This window comes from Neovison vison, chromosome 2 (genome assembly GCF_020171115.1).
Source record: "Neovison vison isolate M4711 chromosome 2, ASM_NN_V1, whole genome shotgun sequence".
Lineage (NCBI taxonomy): Eukaryota > Metazoa > Chordata > Mammalia > Carnivora > Mustelidae > Neogale > Neogale vison.
This window is the reverse complement of record NC_058092.1, coordinates 208,721,383-208,728,084: the sequence shown is the minus strand read 5'-3', so window position 1 is coordinate 208,728,084 and position 6,702 is coordinate 208,721,383.

Below are 6,702 nucleotides of genomic sequence, written 5' to 3'. Positions count from 1 at the left end.
TATTTATTTGACAGACAGAGATCACAAGTAGGCAGAGAGGCAGGCAGAGAGAGAGGTGGAAGCAGGCTCCCTGCCCAGCAGAGAGCCCAATGTGGGGCTCGATCCTGGGACCCTGGGATCATGACCTGAGCCAAAGGCAGAAGCTTCAACCCACTGAGCCACCCAGGCGCCCCAGGAAGAGAGAATCTTGAGCAGACCCCCTGCTGAGTGCAGAGTGAGACTCGGGGCTCCATCTCATGACCCCAAGATCATGATGTGAGCTGAAACCAAGAGTCCAATGCTTAACCAACTAAGCCACCCAGGTGCCCCTCTGAGATATGTTTATTTGGGTTTTTAAAAAAGATTTTATTTATTTATTTGACAGAGAGACAGTGAGAGAAGGAACACAAGCAGGGGGAGGGGGAGAGGGAGAAGGTAGCAGGAGCAGGGAGCAGGGAGCCAGATGTGGGGCTTGAGCCTAGGACCCTGGGAGCATGACCTGAGCTGAAGGCAGACGTTTAACAATGGAGCCACCCAGGCACCCCAGAGATATGCTTTTAAGCCTCATAACCAACACCCCCTGGTCATTGTTGGAAAAGTGTTTTATCATTTCAAAACATTGGAAAATGGTTAAAAATATATTGTATTCATAAAATTTAATACTAACAACTCTCCTAACAAATATTTGGATATATTTTAATTTCATGAAAAATACTGCTATTGATGTATTTGGAGTAGAAAGTTACATAATTTATATACTGATCATGTAAATATGTATGTGTGTAAAGGTGCCAAAAGAAATTATTAGTTATGCCATTTTGCTTTATATTTTTTCATTTTTCAAGTTTTTGATATTGACCAGTGAGAAAAAAGCAATGAGCACTGATAGACAAAAAAGACTCCTCATAAGACCCCATAAACATTGGTATAATGGTAGCATTACTCTGCTTTGATGTATCTTGGAGACTGCCCGTTATCAGCTTACATAAATACTTTGTTCTTTTAAATCCCACTGTAATAGTAAAACAAAGTCCCCAAATGAGGAACATTTAAGTTGTTTATAGCCTTTTGTTCTTACTGGCAATAGCAAAATAAATAATTTGTACCTATCTCATTCAATATATATATAACTCTGCCCGCAGGATAAAATCCTAGAAGTGGGATTTCTGGTTAACATATTTTCGAATTTGTAGTTGTGAACCATATTGCCCAACTGCCCTTCACAGAATTTGCTTCCTCAGACACTCTCAATAAGTAAAGTAGGATAAGGCCTACCACCTCACCAACACCGTTCTCAAACTTCAAAAGGAAGCTAGGCATCTTTTCTTCAGAGACATCAGTATTTCTTTTTCTGGGAACTTTTTCTGGGAACTGCCTGTTAATATCATTCCATATTCATATATTAAGAAAATTTGCTCTTGCCGGGAGATTAATTGCAAATACTTGGCCTATGTTGTTAATTAGTCTTTTAACTTTGATTATGGTGATTTTTGTCATGCAGAAAAAAATTTAATTTTATAGTTTAATTTTATTGCTTCTAGATTTCTTATATGTACTTAGAAAGGTAATCCCCTCCTTTAGGTCATAAAATAATTCTTCCAAGGGGCACCTGGGTGGCCTCCGCCTTCAGCTCAGGTCATGATCCCAGGGTCCTGGGATGGAGCCCTGCATCGGGCTCTCTGCTCAGCAGGGAGCCTCCTTCCCCTCTCTCTCTCTGCCTGCCCCTCTGACTACTTGTGATCTCTCTCTCTCTCTGTCAAGTAAATAAATAAATCTTAAAAAAAAATTCTTAAACAAAAATTCTTCTTTAAATTTTTAATGGGAGACCAATTTTATTTTTCCAGATGGCTACCCCAGAAGACCCAACTCAGTTTATTGAACAATCCATACTTTCCTCCACTGACTTGAGATGCTACCTTTATTACGTATTAAATTCCATATATGATTAGGTTTCTTTCTGGAATTTCTCTTGTTTCATTGAACTGTCAGCTCATTTGCCAGTAGTACAGTGACTTATTTATTACAGGTTTGTAATATATTTTAGTGTGTCAAAGAGCTTGTCTCCCCTTGGTAGCCTTTTTCAGAATTTTCCTTTTTATTCTTGTTGAATTCATTGTAAAAAATTGGCTTGTGAGGTTAATTTATAGATGAATGTAAGAATTGTCACCTTTATCATGTTGATGCTTCCTGTCTTAAGAATATGGCCTGACTGGGGCACCTGGATGGCTCAGTCGGTTAAGCATGTCTTCGGCTCAGGTCATGATCTCAGGGTCCTGGGATGGAGCTCTATGCCTGGCTCCCTGCTCAGTGGGGAGCCTGCTTCCCTTCTCTCTCTCTGCTCCTCCCCACCACTTGTGCTCTCTCTCTCAAGTAAATGAACAAAATCTTAAACAGATATGGCATGACCTGTTCAAGTATTCTTTTGTGTCACTCACAAGTATTTCAAGTTTTCTTCTTATCGATCTTGCACATGTCTTGTGTTTATTGCTAGACATTTTATCTTCTTTTGGTGCCATTATAATTGATTGTATCTTTCATTAAATCTAACTGCTAGCTGTTTGCATATATGAAAGCTATTTTAATTATGCACCCAGTCAATTTACTGAATTCGCCTATTGTCTGTCATGGTTTTTCAGTTGGTTATCTTGGAGTTTCCAGGTGTACAATCATATCTACAAATAGTGGCAATTTTACCTCCTCCTTTTCAATTATTTTTTTAAGATTTTATTTATTTATTTGACAGAGATCACAAGGAAGCAGAGAGAGAGTGGGAAGCAGGCTCCCTGCTGAGCAGAGAGCCTGAGGCGGGGCCCTATCCCAGGACCCTGAGATCATGACCTGAGCCAAAGGCACCAGCTTAAGCCACTAAGCCACCCAGGCTCCCCTTCAATTTTTTTAAAATATATTTATTTATTTGTTAGAGAGCGAGAGAGATCACAGAGGGAGAGGAGAAGCAGACTTGCCACTGAGCAGAGAGCCCTATGTGGGGCCCAACCGCAGGACTGGGAGATCACAACCGGAGCCAAAGGCAGAGGCCCAACCGAGCCACCCAGGTGCCCCTTCCTTTTCAATTTTTAAACTGTTTTCTTTTGTCTAGCTGCACTGCAGGCATGTATCAGGGTTTTTTTCTTTTATAATTCTTTAATTTCTGCTTTTATCTTCTTTCCTTCTGTTTTTGCTTGATTTACTTGTTTTTGTTGGCATTTTGACTTTGACTTTAGTCCTTTTATCTCTATTATTTTTGCTGCATTTTCATGGAAGTATGTTTTCTACCATGACTGTACAATGTTAATTCTACATTTGGTTGCTGTTTTCTTATAAGATTTCCTTTTTTTTTTTTTTTAAGATTTTATTTATTTATTTGACAGAGAGATCAAGAGTAGGCAGAGAGAGAGAGAGAGAGAGAGAGAGAGGAGGAAGCAGGCTCCCTGCCAAGCAGAGAGCCTGATTTGGGGCTCGATTCCAGGACCCTGAGATCATGACCTGAGCTGTAGGCAGAGACTTTAACCCACTGAGCCACCCAGGCACCCCTGGTTGCTGTTTTCTTTATGGATTAATACATATCAAGTTTTGTGAAAGTTCACATTAGAATTTAATATTATCAAAGAAAACTTAAATATAGTAATTACTAGTATACTATTTACTTGGGCAAAGGATATGGGTTAATTTCATCTAATGAAGGCAAAAATGGGAATATTTTTGCAGTTTGGAAACCATGGATTTTCTTTTTCTTTGGGTGAGCCGCAGATCAGCTGGCAGCTAGCAAAGAGGCCCGTCAAGGCGTTGTGATCGCAGGCACCCAGATGGGTCAACAAAGAAAACGGTTCCACCTGTTAAAAACTTTTGAGAAGACTGAGAGATTTGTTATTGGCACAGGTGACACTCTGTCAGTGTCCTCTGTGATCTTGTCCATTGGGTCTGTACCAGTTTCCCTTCTCAGACTCTTTCCATATATGTCAGTTAGAGCAAGCATAATGTTACTATGATCTAGATCTTTATTGAGTTTTTAAATTACTGATCTGCCATGGATCAAAAGTGATGAATTTGTTTCCTACTACCTATATTTTCCTTTTATTCCTCCTTATGTCCTCTGTTGCTTTCACATAACATTGCAAAAATCAAATGTTATTTAATTCACGGATATTCATTAACTATTCATCTTTACTGTGAATTATAATCTTTAGCATTATATAGCACCCCTTTTTTCTGGTTGCTTTAATACATTTGGGCCTGAATTTAGCCTTGTCTGTTATTAAGATATTGCTTTTTGAGGGTTTTTTTTTTCAGTATCTCTTTACTCATCCTGTGCCTTCAATCCTTCAGAATCATTTTTACTGTAGGTCTGTTAGATAGCATAGATTTGAGTTTTGCTCTGTGATTCAGTCTGAAATTCTTTTTCTCAAGAATTGAATTTAGCCCTTAGCCCTTTTACATTTATTGATTTGTATATTTGATCTTACTTCTGTCCTATTCTTATGCTTTTTGTATTTGTTTCTAAAAATATTTTTCTATATAGACTGCTTGCTTTGTTTTCTGTATTTGTTTTGATAATTAGGAAGGTTTGTACTTTTGTTCCTGTAGTTACCTTTGTAATATCCTGATTGCATAACAACTTCAGTTCTTTAGTTATTCAGCCAGATTTTCAGGATTTGTCATTCCCTTCCATAAGTAATGACAAATGATCAGCTGGATTTCATTAAGATAAAAAACCTATGCTCTGTGAAAGACAATGTCACGAGAATGAAAAGACAAGCCACAGTCTGGCAAAGACACATCTAATAAAGGATTGTTATCCAAAATATACAAAGAGGGACAGTGGCTGGCTCAGTCCATAGGGCATGCAATTCTTGATTTCAGGGTCCTGAATTTGAGCCCCACGTTGGGCATGGAGATTACTTAAAAGAAAAAAAATGTGGAATACCCAAAATATACAAAGAACTCTTAAAATTGACAATAAGAAAGTAAACTGATAGACACCCAGGTGGCTCAGTTGGTTGGCATCTGACTCGATTTTGGCTCAGGTCATGATCCCAGGGTAGTGAGATTGAGCCCTGTGTCGGGCTCTGTGTTCAGCACTGAGTCTGCTAGAGATTCTCTTTCTCCCTCTGCTCCTCCCCGCACTTACATGCATGCACTTTCTAAAATGAGTGAATAAAACTTAAAAAAAAAAAAAGAGCCCAGTTAAAAATTGAGCTAAAGACCTTAAGATACCTCCCCAGATATACAGATGGCAAATAAACACATGAACAGTTGTTCCACATCATTTATCACCAGGGAAATGCAAATCAAAATGATGAGATACTACACACTACGCACCCCTGCACACACAACACACCTATAGAATGGCCAAAACCCCAAACACTGACACCACCAGATGCTGATGAGGATGTGGAGCAACAGGAACTCTCATTCACTGCTGGTGGGAATGCAAATGTACTACCACTTTGGGAGAGAGTTTGGCAGTTTCTTACAAAATTAAACATATTCTTAACTGTACAACCCAACAATCTCACATCCTTGGTACTTATCCCAAAGAGCTGGAAATACACAGGAAAACCTACATCTATTTGGACAGCAGTTTTATTCATAACTGTTGAAACTTGGAAGCAGCCAAGATGTCCTTCAGTAGGTGAATGGATAAATTGTGATCCACCCAGACGATGGAATATTATTCAGCACTAAAGAGTTAACAATTTATGAAAAGACATGATGGATATTTATACATATCACTAAAGTGAAAGAAGCCAATCTGAAAAGGCTATGTACCATATGTCCCCAATTATATGACATTCTGGAAAAGGAGAAACTATGGAGACAATAAAAAGATTAGTGGTTGCCAGGGGTTGGGGGTGAAGGAAAGAGAAGGCATGAGGAGGGATGAATAAGCAGATTGCAGAGGATTTTTAGCAGTGAAAATACATAGTATATCATAATGATGGAAACATGCCATTATACTTTTGTCTAAACCCATAGAATGTCCAGCACCAAGAGTGAACCATAATGTAAACTATGGACTTTTAGTGATTAGGATGTGTCACTGTAGATTCACCAGTTGTAACGTGTACTACTCTGGGTGGGACATTAACAATGGTGGAGAAGGAGCATGTATGGGGTAGTGGTCACATGGGAAATCTCTGTACCTTCTTCTCAATTTTGCTCTAAAAATTCCAAAGCTGTGTTGTTGTTTTTTTTTTAAGATTTTATTTATTTATATGATGGACAGAGATCACAAGTAGGCAGAGGCAGGCAGAGAGGGGAAAGCAGGCTCCCCACCCAGCAGAGAGCCCGAAGCGGAGCTCTATCCCAGGACTCCAAGATCCTGACCCAAGCCGAAGGCAGAGGCTTAACCCACTGAGTCACCCAGGTGCCTCTCCAAAACTGCTCTTAAAAAAGTCTTAAAATATAATAAAAAGAACGGTAGTTGGGTCGGGATAGGGTAGCAGCCTACCCCTACTTTCCCACTGGAAAGCTGGAGCGTGGTCTTAATGCTTTCCACTTACTGTATTTTCTATTTATTTTTTTAATCTAAGGGATTTTAATATGGATGTTGAGGGATTCCTAAATGAAGATATTAAACTGAGTTCTAGACTCTACCACTGTAACTGCTCCAAAATGATAGTCGCAGCAAGCTAAATTTAAGCTGCTTAAGGTTATAGAGGTTAAGTCTCACAGTGTGCTGGAGGACAATTGATGGATATAAACTTGTTTCATGGGGTTCAGAAC